Below are 18,860 nucleotides of genomic sequence, written 5' to 3'. Positions count from 1 at the left end.
GGTTATACCGTTTCCTCAGGTTTGTAATTGCTAGCTGTGAAATTAAACGGTCGAGACCAACGTACGCGTATAGACCTGAGTTAAAGTTGTTTTGGTTTTTTTTTTTTTTTTTTTTTTTTTTTTGGACATCAGAAAGAAACTTAAGCATTTTAAATCGAGGATTGAGATCAACTGTTAGCACTTGCACAGAGGTTGGATTGATATTGTTAAGGAAACGATTCTCCAGGTCAGTTCTGATCAAAGTTTTTGTCTGTCTAACAGCTGGTAAATCACTCCCTTCTGGTTTAATTTTGTCAACCAAGTTTGATCACAGGTAAAATCTGCTGAAAGCGTGAGCCTGCATTCGAGGCTGAGATACCTTGTAGCGTTTTCCATTGGGGACAATATGTTAAGTAGCTCTTTTTAAAATATCTCATTGCTCTGGTTTGAGATCAAGGTAGCTGTGAGGTTCTTTTGTGACTTTTCGGTCACTCAGTAATGCAGATAACGGCCATCTATGTTTGGAAAGCCACTCAGTCATATAGTAGGTTGCATTCCATCTCGTTGGTGCATCTTGCATAAGAACCTCTTTTCAGAGACCAAACTGCTGTTCTCGCTGGTGTAGTTCAGTCTGTGCTGTGGAGCTCATTCTGGCCAACCAACTTTCGAGATGCACCAATAGCACAATCAGTCTGGTACTGCCAGACCTTTCCCAATTGAAAGTTGTAACCTGTCTCCCACACCTCACAGCAGTTAAGCCCATCTTTTCTGTCATGAGCGACATATTGGTGGCATTATCTGTAAATACTGGAAATATTTTATAGAGGGGGGATTGTAAAGCCTGACAGTATTTCCTGTAAGTGGTGCTGTAGATTCACAGCAGTGTGGCTGTCTGCAATTGGTTTTGTAGCCAGAATTTTAGTTTGTAATTTCCACCCACCGTCCATGTAGTGGCAAATTACAGTCACGTGTGCCCCACTTGTCCATGTATCTGTTGTCCTTCATTGTGTTGCTGTTTAATCTGTTCTAGTCCGGTTTTTGCGGCATGGCATCTTGTACTGTGGTTCAAGGCAGCACAGCAACTCGATGAAAGGTTAGTCTTCAACAATGCTGAGTGGATGCATTCCCTGTGCCAAGAACTTGACCACCTTGCTTGGAGAAGCCATACTAATGGGGGATTTCAACTTCCCCCAAATAAAATGGGAAAACCCGGTGGGTAGCGCGAAGGATGAAATAGAAATGGTGGAAATGACAAATGACTGCTTCCTAACACAATTTGTCAAGGCACCCACTAGAGGGGAGGCATGCCTTGATTTAGTCTTTTCAAATAATGAAGATAGAATAACTAAAACAGAGGTCAGAGAACCACTGGCAAACTCAGACCACAACATGGTCTCATTTGAAGTGTTTTTTAAATCCCCAAAAGTAATGACTAAAACTAAGGTTTACAATTTTAGAAAAGCAAACTATGAAGGTATGAAACAGAGACTAACAGAAGTAGATTGGAGTAAAATAGAGAAAACACCCACAGAAGGAGGATGGTTGTTCTTCAAAAATGTAGTACTAGAGGCGCAAAACAATTATATCCCTAAAGTAGACAAATCTAAATGTAAAACTAAATTGTCAAAATGGTTTAATAGATCAATTAAAAAAAATATTCAGCGAAAAAAGGCACTTTACAGAGCATTAAAAAAGGACCAAAAAGAAAGTATGCAGAAAGAGTACACAGAACTGCAAATGCAAGTCAAAAAGGAAGTTAGAAAGGCCAAGAGAGAAATAGAAATGAACATTGCTAAGGGAGCTAAAACCAATTCCAAAATGTTTTTCCAATATTACAACAGCAAGAGAACATTCAAAGAGGAGATTAAATGTTTAAGAGATACAAATGGCAAAATCGTAGATGAAGAAAAAAAAATAGCAAATATATTAAATGATTACTTTTCACAAGTTTTTACAAAGGAAGATACTGACAACATGCCCCACATGTCATCCAGTTCCTATCCAGTTTTAAATAACATAACTGAGGCAGAAGTGTTAAAGGGACTAGGAGCTCTTAAAATAAACAAATCCCCTGGGCTGGATGAGATCCTCCCAGTAGTACTCAAAGAAATGAAAGAAGTAATTTACAAACCGCTAACCAAGATCATGCAGCAGTCTCTTGACACAGGGGTGGTACCGACAGACTGGAAAATTGTAAACGTAATACCGATCCACAAAAAGGGAAACAAAACTGAACCAGGTAACTACAGACCAGTAAGCCTGACTTCTATTATATGCAAACTTATGGAAACTATAATAAGATCCAAAATGGAAAATTACCTATATGGTAACAGGGTCCTGGGAGACAGTCAACATGGTTTTAGGAAAGGGAGATCGTGTCTAACTAACTTGCTTGATTTTTTTGAGGATGCAACATCGATAATGGATAATTGCAAAGCATATGACATGGTTTATTTAGATTTCCAGAAAGCTTTTGACAAAGTCCCGCACAAAAGATTAATTCTCAAACTGAACGCAGTTGGGATTTAAGGAAACACATGTACATGGATTAGGGAGTGGTTAACATGTAGAAAACAGAAAGTACTGATTAGAGGAAAAACCTCAGAATGGAGTGTGGTAACCAGCGGTGTACCACAGGGATCAGTATTAGGTCCTCTGCTATTCCTAATCTACATTAATGATTTAGATTCTGGTATAGTAAGCAAACTTGTTAAATTTGCAGACGACACAAAAGTAGGAGGAGTGGCAAACACTGTTGGGCAGACACATGGCAAATGACATTTAATAGAGAAAAGTGTAAGGTACTGCACGCAGGAAATAAAAATGTACATTATAAATATCATATGGGAGATACTGAAATTGGAGATGGAATCTATGAAAAAGACCTAGGAATTTTTGTTGACTCAGAAATGTCTTCATCTAGACAATGTGGGGAAGCTATAAAAAAGGCTAACAAGATGCTTGGATACATTGTGAAATGTGTTGAATTTAAATCAAGGGAAGTAATCCTGAAAAAAGAAACAAGGACCAGGGGTCACACATGGAGATTAGACAAAGGGGCATTCAGAACAGAATAGGAGGCACTTTTTTACACAGAGAATTGTGAGGGTCTGGAATCAACTCCCCAGTAATGTTGAAGCTGACACCCTGGGATCCTTCAAGAAGCTGCTTGATGAGATTTTGGGATCAATAAGCTACTAACAACCAAACGAGCAAGATGGGCCGAATGGCCTCCTCTCATTTGTAAACTTTCTTATGTTCTTATGTGATTGTGTTAGCGAAGTTGGTTTCTTTGCAAAGTCAGTGATGGTCGTACCCCCTCCAGCTTTATCTGGATCTTTTGTAAAAAAGAAAGAAAAAAAAAACTTTTTTGAAAAATGTCATGTTTTTTTCATTTTTTGTCAGTTTTTCATTTAAGTATATGGAAAACTACAAAGCGGTATGTAATTCCGTATGTTAGCATAACATTATTCTCCAGGTTTCATTCAACTTCATGATGCAAAACCTTTTGCCATAGCTGTACATGCATACACACGATAGTGTCCAAATTTTTTGGAGCACCCCACTGCTTCTGTTTTATGCATTTTTAAAGTGCAAAATGGTCTACGTGTGTACACGAGTGCCTATTGTTTCTGTATCACGGATTACTGACTAAAAATTGAAAATCTCACACCCAGAGGTTTGCATGCAGGTAGGTATAAAAATGACAACTCTTGAGGTGTGCTAATACATTCGTTTAGGAATGCAGCCTGACAGAACCGTTCACCATTAAAATCACACATTATTCAGAGGTTTGGATTCATAAGTGTATCTGTGTACAGTCATATATATATATATATATATATATATATATATATATATATATATATATATATATATATATATATAATATATATATATATATATATATATATATACAATGACATTATATACACATACACACACACACACACACACACACACACACACACACACACACACACACACAGCTGTTAACACTAAGAGGAAGCAGCACACAAGATTTGTTGTTGCTGTTTGTTGTGAGTTTTCTAACTATAACAGCCTCACTTGGATGTGAAGACCTTGACAAGTCTGTCCTTTTATCTCAAGCTCAGTTTTCCCAATGAGATTGGTCTCTTTGCAGATCTCTCTTATGTACTCCAGGCTCGGCTGAAGCCGGCAGCCTTTTACGTCGTATCAGATAATGCAAATATGCTTGTTACACACTGATTGAAAAAAACAGAGAATGCAGAATCCTGAGCTGCATGCAGGAGCTCCGTACAGCAGGGCTTCAATACAGAAGACAATGCCTCCAGACACTGTCCCCGCTGCGCTGCACAGGGCTGGAAGAGGCAATGGCACCAGCTGCTTTGCAGTCCGCTCCTGCAGGTTGGTTTATTTGGGCTGAACTTGGCTAACTAGCTACATGGATATAGTCAGTGAAGCTGCTGTTCACACTCAGTAGAGTGCAGAAATTCAATTTGACTTACTCCCACGCATCAATATTTTTAGCTGAGAAAGTTATACTTTTTATTTTGTTTTAAAAGCACATTCAGAATAAGAAATTGAATTAAGCAACAACAAAAAAAAACCAATAATCTCCACTTGTACAGACAGCTAAGGGTGTTTGAGCAGTCACTCTCTGGACCTCCCATTTACATTGTCTGGGAACACCATTCGTTTAGGAATGCAGCCTGATGCGCAGAACCGTTCACCATTAAAATCACACATTATTCAGAGGTTTGGATTCATAAGTGTATCTGTGTACAGTCAGGCAGGTTTGAAGCATTGAATTGTGTTCCATTTGTTGTTGACTGACTGAGAGTCTGTGTGTTTTGTTGTCTGGACGTTCTTTAAATTCTAAGGTAAGATTTCTCTATTTATTTGTTTATTTATTATTTTTATTAGTGTGTCTTAGTGCTTAGTCAGTAAACATGCCCTTATTTATTTTTGTCCCTAATTTACTGTTTTTTTTTTGTTTTTGTTTTTGTTTTGACAAGTGTTTTCCAATTTGGTTAATATTACATGTTTTAAATCTTACCCGCAACATTTTCAAATAAAGAGGATCCTTCTGTGTTTGATTATCCCAAGTCAGGGGAAAGAGAATTGCAGCAATGCCAGCCAGCCAGTCCTTCCATTCCTGTACACTCAATCTCAGCGCTTCATTTTTTCTTTTTATCTGCTCAGTGCAACACCTAATATGATGCCTTTCTTCTTTATTTCTTTCTTTCTTCTGAAATATTGTGCAATTCATGGAAACCAAACTCTAGCCTGGTTCAATGTCAAGCCCAGTTGGATTGCTGTCCAGGCTGGTTCCTGATCTCCTCTTCAATAAAGCCACACAATATTAAACATTTATATTAGCATTTCTGCAGTAATGAGGTCTCCTGCATGTTACATAAGATAAAAGCTGTGGCTTGGGTCATTTTGACATTAATATTAATAATAATACAAACGGGTACATGCTGGTTTGTTTGCCAGTTGATGTACATATATGTGTACGTATATGTCTTGCCGTAGTTCAATTTTGAATATGGGCCAAACTCATTCCAAGTGGCGCTATGCAACATTAGACCATAGCACTTTAGTTGTTTGACTAAATGACTGTGCTTTGCCGGAAGCATGTTTATTGATCCTGTGCCTTCAGTGCCAATTTGTGCTGTGTGTTCTTTTTAGAGAACTAAATGTTGTTGAATTAACATAAAGCACATGTCAGGTCTCATTCTTTTGAACCAGAATAGCACTGGATCTAATTCACCAGAGAGGACTGTTTGTATTATCTTCTCTGTGCACAGTGTACACTAGTTCACTCACTCACTCAATTTCTGTATCTCACACGCGCATGCAGGTCTATAAAAACATGCAGCGTGAGGATTCAGGCATGCTCCGTGTTGTTGCAGTAGCAGGATTGTTGGCTTGAGAGGTCCTCTGTTCTCAATTGCTGACACCGTCAGTAACCTCTGTACAGCTGTCACTCATGAGGGCATTGTCTGATTGCATTTAAACTCTTACAGTAAAAGTGATGTCCTCCTTTTATTGGTTTGTAGGCATTTGTTGGAATTTAGGTTTTGCTTGGCCAGAGCCCCAGTAGTGACTCTGCACTGTGGCGACTGGTAAAACTTATTTCAAACTGTTGAAGGATAGAAGCAGATAATCTTACATTACTAGCATGATTTATCTATATGCATAACTATACAAGTTTCTTTTACAGCCCTTGTTGAAAAAATCGGCCCTATAATGTGTTCTCTGTAGTGGTTCCATGTACAAGTCCTTTTAATAACCTCCTGAATCTGCTGAAGTAACAGGAGTGACATGTATTGTGTTTGAATGACACATAATCTGTGGGCAAGCAAGTTGAAAGGGTGGAGATGGAAACTTGTAATCTTGAACCCATTTCCACCAGTAGTTGCCATTGCCATTTAAGAGCAGAAACTGTTGGTAGTCACTAAGTGATTACAATGTTTTTCCATGGTTATGTATGCCCTGTAATCTAAATGCAGCTTAAAATAGCATTCATCTAGTATTGCTTTACTAGGGGTAGAAAAGCATGAAGGGTAGACTCCAGCACACAGAAACGTCTCCGTTCTTGAGGGGATTTCTACAGTCGGTGACTCGTCGTAACCAAAGTCCTTCTGTGCTTTGTTTCATTTTATTTTATACCCAACAGACCTTTCAGGACTCGAGCATCGAAGCATGTGGGTCTCTCTCATAAATAGGTGCTTGGTGAGGAGGAGGAGGAGGAGGAGGAGGAGGAGGAGGAGGAGGGGGGGGGGGGGGGGGGGGGGGGGGGGGGGTGAGTCTGGAAGTTGCTGCTTTTCAGAATGATGGAGCAAGCACCAGGCCCCTGCTGGCAGCAGACATATGCCACTGGATGTCAAAGAGAAAAGGGAAGTGGGTGTGTTTTTTTTTTTTTTTTTTTTTTCTTGGTTGGTTTTGCGAGACATCACTAAAGTCCTACACTCGAGAAAGGGGCAGGAAAACAAATCACTCTGTGAGTCTTCAAGAAGGAGGCTCGTTAACTGCTGGGATCAGATGTAGTGCAAGTGGCCTTAACCCTTTGCAGTCCATTTATTCAGCGCTTGTCAGGTGCGTCGGGTCCAATTTATTTTCACACGTGTTGTTTATTTTACACGCGCTGTTTAAAATAGTTTTAAAATGCATTGACTTGTAAAAGGACACTCAGAACTGTATCTACAGCCAAGCCCCGCCCCTTGTTCACTGTATTTTTCACATACCTCTTTATAGACGTGCATACTGATGAATCCTGTCCTGATCACCCGTTTTATCACCAAACTCAATGATGTGATCGAAGTCATTATTTTATTACTATAACATATCCAAAAAGCTCTGCAAATGTCAGTGATATTCTTTGAGCTCTGGATGAAGAAGCAGCTACCTCCTTTGTTATGTCCGTGTTATCTCTGTAGTGGATGGAGCTATGAGATGCCCCCCCCCCCCTTTTTTTTTTTCCTTTCGGTTTCCTTCGGCTCCTATTGGTCTCACTCGGCCATTGAAAGGTTTTCTCTGCTTTTTTGGAAAAAAAAAAAAAAACGACCAAAGACCCGTCTTTGATGTCGGACAGGGAAGGGGAAAATTGTAACATCGGACCTGGTCTGACATAGGACTGCAAAGGGTTAATATCTTCACAGTACTGAATCCGGGGGTATGCGTTTGATTAATATCTTCACAGTACTGAATCGGAGGGCATGCGTTTTGATTAATATCTTCACAGTACTGAATCAGGGGGCATGCGTTTGATTTCTCTGGTGCTGGGGGACATCTGAATCCAAACTTTAACATCCTATCTGTGGATGTGTGATTTCTGCTGATGGAGAGCCCCCATGCTGCTACTTGTATTGTTTCTGTTATTACACTTGAATCAGTGACAGTGGGGGTACTCATGCCTGCCCCTGTATGGCTATTTCTTATTCTTTCTGACTCATGCTTCCATCATGTTCTCAGAGTGTTGATTGTCACAATCTCAAGATATGTCATGAGAGCAAGGTTTCTGGCTGATCTTTGGAACAAATGAGCAAACAGCCAGTTCTGAGTCCCAGCAGTAGATTCCCAACTAGGCTGCTCGCTGTGCAAGTGCTACTGCAGCACCAGTGCAGAATGGATAAGGGACAAGGCCTTTCTGGACATGAACATTAGAATTCATTCATCTCGGTGTGGGGCCATTTCTTTATGGGAAGTAAACTACAGGGGACTAGAACTAGAATCAATCAGCTGAGAAGTTTAATACAAGGTTGAATTAGGCATCTGTTCCATTCTCATTTTGGAACATTTTAAACAAAGTAAAAAAAAAAAAAATTAAAAAAATGCTGTTTTCAATAAGAGTTTGGAGAACAGTCCCCTGAGCATGTGAGAGAGTCCATTACAGTGACCCATTAAAGCATGAAGTAATGGCTTGCGCTTGTCTGATGACGCTGTCATGCCTTTGTGTCTGGAACTGATCACTGGGGTATCAGTTAGATACAGTTAACTGTGACACTTGACAGCGAAGCTCAATTTCATGAATCTCCAGGTCGGTGCATCGCCCCAGGAAGCTTCTGGAGCAAAGCACTCGTCTGCTCGATTCCCACTGAGGCAGGAACACCTCAGCGCTAACCGCTTGAACCTCTGCGTGGTCACTGGGGGTCAGGGAAGATGGATTGTTCTGCTGCTGGGGCTGGTTTTCGTCTTTGAAAGATGAATCAGCTTTAGCCAGAGTTGAGCTTAGCTGTGAATTTAGATGTAATTAAGAAACGGCTTGTTGCTAAATGCCTCAAAGTGATTACTTGAGGGTTTGAGGACAGGTTGCCCTTTCGTTACCCCTAGAACTAATCACCAGGCTTGGTTTAAAAGGACAGTACCAATACAATACAATAGGGATTTATAAAGGGCCAATCGTGAAAAGCCTCAGAGCGCTGTAATGGGTACACTTGTCTGAAAGCCAAAATCTAAAATGCCTTGTCAACAAACAGGTTTGTAACTGGCACTGTTTTTTCTGCAGAGAAGTCCATAAATAGGGAGAGCAGTGCCTGAGTACCCACAGTTCTGAGCCAAGGAGGAGATGCAGATACTAGCAGGTGGTTATTTCACAGTTTAAGCTCATTGGAATCAAAAAACGATGTCTGTGTGTACAGAATTCCCAATCCAGACTGCTGATTGTTGTGTAGGTGTATAAGGTATCACTGTAGTTCACCGGCGGCTCCAGGGGGATATCTCTCTTTGTGTGCAATCCCACATGGCTGTGGCCTCTCTCAATGACTTGTCAGTGCATTGATACGAATGGTGGAGGTGTTAATGTGTTTGTGCTGGTGTGCCATTGCCCTCCTCTTCCCCACCCAACCCAAATTAAAGCAGGGCTTGGATTTACCATTACCCTTCCTCTTTTGTCTGAGCTTCTCTGATACATCAAAGTGTTCTGGAGCATGAGGTTTTTTGGCTGTAGTTGACTCTCTTCCTATACAAATTCACTAAAAAATCGTTTTTTACCGTAGCATCTTGGAAACTGTGTCCTTTTTTACAGAACACTTGGAAACATTGTAAAGTACATCAAAAACCATACAAACTTTTTTCATCAACACATTTCATAGTGTGTTTTTTTTTTTTTTTTTTTTTTTTAGTATTTGTTATTATGTATTCTTCTTAGAGATACATGTATGTGGAAGGGTGGTGGGTAATTCACTGACACAGGAGACAGACAGGTGGATTTGGCAACACTGCACAGGTGCCCAGTTTTATTTTCGGGGTGCTGTTTTTAAGTTTATCCCGCAGATGGCACTGTGGGTCCGTGGTCTGATTTACCAACGATGGTAAACAGAACCACGGGCATACCAAGCGATGGTACACAATACCGGCGCCTTGCAGGTGCTCAAAGAAATAATAATGAAAACAGAAGGCAAAAATAACAAGGGAAAAAATAACACAATAACAAAACTACAAATAAAAGGTGCTGCACTCTGCAGCAATATCCCGGTCGCCGCTGCCCGTGCGACCCGGATCTCCGTCCTACGCTGCCAGCTACCTAGCCTGCTCTTATGTTTTTAAGGGGTCTGCCCAAGGGTTCCCCGCTCTCGCTGTCTCACTGTGACACTTTCGTGTCTTTTTCTCTCCCAGCTGGTTCTCGGTCCGCGACCAGCGTTTCCGCACTCTCAGCGCGTCTATAAGGGCAGAGCTGAGGAAACAGCAGAGTGTTGGTTCTATAAAATAACGATCTCCCAAGACTCTCCTCTCAGCCATTCAGAGAGGGGGAAAGTCCACACACCCACTTTCCCACCTCCCCGTGTCACTGCCATGACTCGCAGGCGGTTGTTGGGCGACTGCCGCCCTCTTCCTGCAGCCCGTGAACACGCCAGCAGAGTCAGCACAGTCTCTACCTGCTACAATGTATAATAACGTGTTATCCTATGAACTGAGGGATACTTCCTGAAAGAGCTGTTGAAAAATATTGATGTTTGTGAAAACTACAAGATGTTTTTTCACCCGAGTGATTGCAATGACATAATGCACGTTTCTTCTCAGGGTCGTAAGCAATAATGGACTTTTTTTTTTTTTTTCCTCAAAATAAATGAAATAGTTATTCATTCATTATCAGTAATATGGAAAAAAAAAGTACCTGATACATTTAGTTATTGATATGATGCTTATATCCACACATTTCTTGATATTTGTAAATATATATCGAAACTTTATTACATTATTTATGACATTTTAGAAGTATTGCTTAGCAGTGTTTGTGGCTAATCTACTTTGACTACAGTACATTTATCGGTGACCTTTACAGAGAGCCTATTAGGAGGGAGTTGGAAGGTCGGGGGAGTACTGTACCAGCAAATCAGGAGTGTGTATTGGTTGTTAAGGGGCGGGACAATGCTGGTGTGGCAATTAAATCCAAGAGTGTGACATAGATGTTTTTCTGCACCAAAAATGACCTCCGAATGTCAGCTTGATTTCTGTAAAAACTGCAGTATGTCCTACTCGGTTATTTTTTTTTTTTCTCACTGTAACTTGTTTGTAATTTCTCTGCAAGAGTAACTGAAACTAAATCTTCTCCTAGATAGTAAGCACGTTGATTTTATTTGTATGGGATTGAGTACGGGAATTACAATTGAACCTATAAGAACTTCAAAAGGTACGTAGTTTATCTTGGATTTTCTTTCAGAACTGTACTAACATAAAATACAATGTGCTTAATATGTGTGTGTACATTAGTTTGGAATTTCCATGCTAGATTGAGGCTCCCGTCTCTTCGGGGGCGTTACATGTACATAGTCAGTGTTGCACGTTTATTTGTTTACTGTGTGTGTGTTTTTTTTTGTAGGGGGAGACAAAAATACCTCAATGTTTCTTTATTGACAGCGGCGTTTTTTCAAGGGCGGCCTCTATTATAAAGCTGATATATGACTACGGCATCAATACGAGGGCGGTAATTATCACATCAAACACATCAGATTTACGGTGTCTCTGCGGGCTGCTGTAAACAGCCTCTGCCCTTTAGATACTACATGCCCCTCTCAGTGGTGGGGAGAATATATATATATATATAATGGACGTGAACGTCGGTCCTTCCCCTGTGCAATGATGTGTATTTCAAGCCTGTACTGTAAAGTACGGTGGCCCTGTAAGTCATTAAAACATAGTGCTTTTTTAACGATCGCAGTCCTAGAAGCCCACTTCAATATGATTGTGTTAATATGATCCCAGTACTTAAAGGGTTAAATATGTTATCTGACATACTGCAGGAATTTTTTTTATTAAATTGCACGTTTCTGTTGTGTACTAATCTGTGAGAGGTCTGTCTGTCTGTCTGTCTATCTGTCTGTCTGTCTGAAGACCCGTTAAGCAGCACATGTCTAATCTTGCATTAGTTTGGAAGCACCCAGTCCCTATGGACATTTCACTTAAGAAGATAATGAGAACGAGAAGATGTATAAAATAGAATAAGTGAACAGTGCAGTTGAACCCACTTGCATAAATGATGCTCTGGCACATTGTGTTGAAACTGCTGCATGGTAATGAAGAAGGCACCTGGGAGACAGCACTGGAACAGGACCTGCAGCTACTCTTTAAAAGCTTCTTTCCTTGACACAGTCCTGATTTTAAAGCTGTAGAATATGACATTTAATATAACAATTGCTTTCTTTCTCACCTGCAGGCCCAGACAAAAAAGTATAATGTGTACAAATAGGTTCCTAGTTCTATATCTCATATAACTGATAAACACCAATAAAATACCCCCGCTGCAAAAAAAATTAATCTTAAATCGGTGTGTATCCAATAAGCACCGTAAAACACAGGAAATGGTTACTCAATTCATCTCTTTCTGAGTAATAAATACATAAATAAAATCTACCTTTCCCAGTCCAGCGGGGAAATTTTCCTCCTTCTTGACTTGTAGCTCACAGTGATTCGTAACGAATACTTGAAACCCACCACAACTACTGAGTGGCAGCACATTCCAATGTTTCTATTGTTGGTGAGATTTAAAGCTGTATTACAGTTACAGTAGGTAGGATTTAAAACAGAATTGTGAAATGTTAAAAATGCCTAGACACACAGAAACCCCCAGAAGAATGTGCGAGTGCCCAGAAGGATTTTGTTGTGGAAGACAGCAAAGGAAAGAAGGGACAACTGAAGTGTGCAAGTACTGTCAAGTTACTGTACATGTTGTGACAGAAAAATAGACCAGAATTTTGGAAAGTAACTGAAAAATAATCTCATGCAGTATATAAAAATCAAAAGCCCAACAAAACAACTAACGATTTCAGGGTATCTACTTAAAACTTGGGGGGCGACTACAAGAATGCCTTTTTGCTGAAATCAGCTTGAAAAAGAATGCAGTTGTACAAAGTGCAGAAATATAAAGTTATAACAGACGTTAGCAAATATTTAAATTAAAGGAAGATGTGTTGACAACAGGGACTTCCCACTTCCCTACAAAGCCATGTATCTGTTTTGTGTTCTCTCTCCTCTCTCTCTGTCTGTCTGTCTGTGGTCTGACAGCGCATTGAACTGGATACACTGGCAGAGAGAGACTGCAGTGTTCTATTCTTGGACATCGCACCTTTCGAAGTTTAATCAATAGAGAGTTTAAGGAGAGACTAATGATGGCTGGCATGGTATTCATTTGAGAGAGCACAGAAACACCAGTCACTTGAGGAGATGCAGGGATGAGGCTGAAGCAACAAGGGGGAAAGGATAGAATTAGAATTGGTTAAGATGCATTGAAGCCGATCTCAATTTGGACAAGAACAAAGGTACAAGCTGTTCAAGGTCATTGCCTTTGGACAGGATAGTAAAAGAAAGACCGAGCTATAGTACATGGCATTCCTCACACCCTGTAGAAACGGACAACCTTCATGCAGATTTATCCACCCCCCTCCTCCCCCCATATGAAAATGAAAGTGGTGATGGTGCCCAAGAAAAACAAACTCCGTTGTGTTCTCAAAAAGTCTTAACAGAGGATGTTTATTATTCTTGGGGTACACTTTTGACAAATGTGTCCTTGAGTCCTGTTTTGTTCTACGAAATGGTAATTTCTAAATTGAAATGGTCATTTCTAATCATGCGCTTACATCAAGGGAAGTTTCTGAGATGGAAGCAGCTCACATCAGCCCAGAGCTTCCTATTCGATGGGTTCCATTCATTACATCAAGGGTTAGGGTTTGTTCCATTTATTGCATCAAAGGTTAGGGTTTGTTCCATTTATTACATCAGAGACCCTGTCGAGCGGTGAAGGTATTGAAGACACACTGGAGAACTACGTTTCTGAAGAATCGTCTTTTTCTTGAATTCCTCTGTAAATGGCACAAGTCCCTTGAAAGATGCTACAGAATAGCTAGTTAAACACTAAAGAGAGAGAACTCCGACATGATTATTCACTCCAACCATTTTGCTTCTGGTTCGCTTTAGCTGTCCATGCTGGTTCTGATACAGAGTAGACAGGTTTTAGTTTGTTTTTCAGTTGCTCTGTAGTTTCCATGTAGAAGGCAGCGGTTATGAGGGCAGTCAGCAGGGTTTTTAGATCAACTCAGACCCATGTGCTGAGTAAGAAGCCCATATCCCGGGAATCATTTTTATTTTTGTAGCTTTTTTGTTAATTAAGTGTTATAGATTTAGCTATTCAGCACTTGCTGGGGATCAATACTTTGTTGGGGTCAGGCTTTGTAATCTTTACCTGGAGAAACAGGCTGTCAGGAGACAGGGTTCTGATAAATCACCTGGCCTGGCTCTAAACGGGCAGCTCTTTGTCAGTATGAGCAACTCCTCATTATCTTCAATCAAAGCGCTGTCAGAAAAGGAGAGTGTCTTACTAGGGGAAATTTGCAGGGAACAGAATAATGTGAGAAACTCCTCCTGCGAGGGGTTGAAATTCTGTTTGTGGTTGCAGCAGAACTGAGAGTATTGAATTCAACAAACACACTCCTAAAAGGTGGGGAGCAGTATTGCTGTTTCTGGTATTTCCCTGCAGAATAGCTAGTCAAACACACTGTGTATACCTATAAAGAAATACAATGTATTTTATTGCATTTTAATAACACTGTTGTGTTCTAGCAGTGTTACACAAAACACATTTGATATGGCCTGTGTGGAGTATTAATGGGACTTGCAGTATATTTCAATTGTATTATAAATTATAAGTGTTCTGCATATCACGTTTACACTAGCCACTTTTAAGCCGGCTCTGAGAAAGCGGAGGTATTTTTTTTGTAGTGTAAACGCAGCCATGCTACGTCCAGCCATCCTGAAAGTGGCCTGCTCCAGAGAGGGTTTTTTGCTCAACTGTGAACGTAGTGCTCCTTGAGACCCCCCCGCCCTCATTGTCAGCGACAAGAAGCACAGAAAACAGCAACAGGATGCAGAACGCTGCGAGAGACAGAGGCAGAGGATTTCAGAAAACAAACAGACTTGTATTGTGCTATAATGTGAACAGTCAATTAATAATTCATGTGGGATAACTGAAGCAAGCCTAGTTACCACAAAACATGTTATTTTTCACAAATATCTGCAAATGTAACCTATGATCGTATTTTGATGCGTATCATTGTAGGAAATGTTTGGTTTTGTAGGTACCTGTATCTGTAATTACACAAATCATTACAGTAAAGTCTAAGAAAATGAAAGGGTTCCTTCAAGGGGCGAATACAGTCCTCTGTTTAAAAATAGCATGCTTTTAGCCTTGCGCAAGGTGCTTGTTTAAATGATATGCATCCCAGGACTAGCAGTTAAACATTTTGAAGAATAAAGCCGCAAGCTTGTGGAAGTTTAATCTGTTTAAATGTATAGGCTTTATTTTTCAAAGTGTGTCATCATAAGTGGCGTGTCGTGAATAGGGTTACCAGACACAGCTTTCACAGTGCTGTCATGTGAATAGGGTTTCCAGACACAGCTTTCACAGTGCTGTGATGTGAATAGGGTTTCCAGACACAGCGTTCAGGGTGCTGTGATGTGAAAAGGGTTACCAGACACAGCTTTCACAGAGCTGTGATGTGAATAGGGTTTCCAGACACAGCTTTCACAGTGCTGTGATGTGAATAGGGTTTCCAGACACAGCGTTCAGGGTGCTGTGATGTGAATAGGGTTTCCAGACACAGCATTCAGGGTGCTGTGATGTGAATAGGGTTTCCAGACACAGCTTTCAGCCTTCATTTTTTGTCCAAGTCGGAAGCAGTACACTTGTTAAATTAATATTGTATTCCCCTTTTTTTTTCTTTTTTTTTTTTTAAACTGCATCATTGTGCTCCACACATTAACAGCAGAGTCATTTATTAGGTGTGTCAGCACAGCGCAAAATAAAATACACTATCTGATGCATTATGGGTCAATTTCAGCGTACCAAATTTAGTCCACTTGATGTGTCTAACTGGTGGATTAAGCAGGTTTAATCCACATGATTGGAGTAAAAGTACATCTGCTAATCCTGTTTGCAGAGTACCAGAAGTGGATCATCACAGGTAGGTCATCTGCTAAATCAGACTAAACAAGATCCTGATTGCAGCAACGTACCAAATCGGATTCCTGATGATCCTGTTCAAGTGAATTAACTACTACTGTGAAGGATAAGACTAACGTAGTACGCTTGCTTGTCCTGAGCATTTACTGCTTAAAATGAGACCGCTGCATTTTTCCCCTGAAATGATAAAACTTTATTCCATACATTTCTTATGCCTGTCCCATTTGGTAAAGGTAATTGAGTGTATCTGTTGCCCTTGATAGAAAGTTAACCAGCTCATGCCAGTTCATGTACATCTCATACAATTGTATTTTGTATATAGAAAGTGTATATAGGGACACGACTATACAGATTATTAAAATACACCCCATTAAGTGAATTAAAAAAAGCCAATAATTTATAGTTTCTTTTAATGCCAAGGCACATGACAGGCTCCCTGATTCATGCATCGCTATTTGCTGGTTCAGTCAATGCTTTCTGCACAATGAGAGTATTTTTTATCTGTGCTCATCTACCTCTCCATCCTACATATAAAAATAAACTTTTGATGCATGGATTACCAGTACCTTTTTCAGTTTAATGCAATAAAATGTCAGTTAATTTGCTTTAATTATGAACAGCGAATTGCCCATTGTCACGAAATTAAACAGTTGTGTGCCTATGCAGAAATGTCGCCAGCTAAAAATGCAAGTATGATCTGCCAGTTTGAATTGTGCACAAAAAGACATGGCATTAGTTGTATTTTGACTTAAATATGTTTGTGTGAATCACACTGGTGTAATAAAAATTTCATTTTTTTTTTCTGTACCGGTATCTATATATTTATCTGGCCCTGAATTCCAATTATAGGATTTGTAAAGCGCTTATACAGCTCTGGCCAAAAGTTTTGCATCACCTAGAATTTTAGGATTAAGACTTCATTTTGATATTTTATTTATAATGTAATCAGACTATAAAATGATATCTCAGAAGTCTACCGGAAGCCATAATGGCAGCACAGTATTCCATTTTAGATTTCGAACTGCCCCATTTTTTTTTTTCATTTGTCAGGTTTTTTTTTTGTTATGAAAGTATATGAAAAACTACAAAGCTGTGCAAGTTGATGTATGAATGTAACATTATTCAGCAGGTTTCATTTGATTTTATGAAGCAAACTTAGTTAATTCATTAGGATTATGCAGACCCTTTGGCTAGAGCTGTAAGTTAAGTCCTCATTAGCGGTCTAACTTGTTCTGATCAGTTAATCCAATCACAGGTCTTCTGTTTGGTTCGCTGCAATCAGGATTAAGTTAGTAGAGATTTGCAGGATTTTTTTAGTAGGTTGAGGAAGTCGCTGATATGCTGCAATTTAATAATTCTGATTGTTATGGTATATCGCATGTTAATGGTAATCGCTGATCTATTTTTTTCTAATCTGACTTTTTGTTAATTTTACATGTTTTGATTATGTGACGATAGAAAGAAAACCAGTTGCTATGATCTGCAATAAATGCACCTAATGTTTTCTTTTCAGACGGATTGTGCTATTCTATACTGTTTTCATGGCTTCAGACAGGGCTTCAGGTTTCACATTACACTCTGAAAATCTGGTAACCCTAGATGTGAATGGTATGTATAAGCAATAGCTTCAGGTCCAAAAGCACTTCTATATCTACTTTTAAACAAAGCACTGTATTCACCCCCTAGAAAAACATCTTTTGATTTATGAACGGCTTTATTATTTAAATTGCCTTGTTGATAGTATTGTGATGCGTTGTCAGTATGAGGTATGTAAAAATCAATTCTAGGGGAGAACAATTGAAAGCCGCAGGTGTTTCTTTAGGTATTAAACGAATGAGTTTGAAACTAAGTGGGAGTTATTCACATTTACTTACAAGATGAGCTGTCGGACTGATGTGTGTAAATGTAGCCCCAGCAATATCTGTTTCTCCATTTCTGATGGCAACATGTAATTTTATTGTAGGGATCGTCCACCTTGAAGTAGACAAACACAATTGACACAAATATTCCTGACAAGTAATGCACTATGCGTGGGTCATCCTTGGATCCAGTAAATGCAAATACCAGTGCTGGTCCCCGCAACTGTTTCTCGTGCAGGAAAATTTATCTGTCCATTTCTAGCGCTACTTATTTTTCACCAACTTCACTCGATGTACGTATAAAGAACAGTGGAATATGAAGACGAGGTGGGTGGAAAGCAATTTGAAAAAATGATTGGAGAGTGTACAGGATGTTACATACCGCTTCTGGTGGACTGGGATGTGTAAATTAAACAGGATTGGTGGCGCATAGTCGATAGGATTTATAGCATTTTGGTTAAATGTGATGGCGTCAATAACAGACTGTCATTTCCTGAAGCAGTGTTAATAGAATTTCCTTTTGGTATGTAGTCTTGTGAGATATTAAACCTGGCTGAATAAACCCATATAATAACATGGAGCTGAAATCTGTCATTCACACTACGGTACAGCTCACGAGTCAAGCTACAAATATAGCCTCTTTTTTGTTTCACATTAACTTCTCTTGCTGTATGCAGCTATCCTCTCCAAAAACACGCGGAAGTAATAGGTATTATCCTATATCCCTGGCAACCTTTCACATTGAGGCATTCAAACAGTTAGGAATATTCAATTCAATACGCTACTTTTATGCGGAGCGATAAGGCTGGGACAGCCAGATTAGGTTTTTATTTTTTCCTGAACTGTGAACACAAGCAGTAGAATGAGATCAAAAAAAATTACATTTATGTGAATGTAAGATGGATTATTGATTTATTTATTTTTAATAAATGCTGGCTCAAAAAAAAAAAAAGAAATCCTGTAAGACAAGACAAATGTGCTTCATAATGTGCAAGTTATTTAGCTGGTATTTGTTTCCCATTAGAAAGCTGTTTCAGTTAGTGGCACACCCGTAATAAGACTACATGCATCTGTTATAATGA

The 18,860-nt window shown here is 39.6% G+C and overlaps 1 protein-coding gene across 2 annotated transcripts in view; it reads left to right on the top strand.

Moving 5' to 3' along the window:
- LOC121299827 (TBC1 domain family member 22B-like) overlaps positions 1-18,860 on the top strand; it is a 151,379-nt gene that overhangs the window by 32,181 nt on the left and 100,338 nt on the right. The gene's annotated exons all lie outside the window — the stretch shown is intronic.

This window comes from Polyodon spathula, chromosome 25 (genome assembly GCF_017654505.1).
Source record: "Polyodon spathula isolate WHYD16114869_AA chromosome 25, ASM1765450v1, whole genome shotgun sequence".
Classification (NCBI taxonomy): Eukaryota; Metazoa; Chordata; class Actinopteri; order Acipenseriformes; family Polyodontidae; genus Polyodon; species Polyodon spathula.
This window is presented reverse-complemented; position numbering and strand designations above follow the sequence as displayed.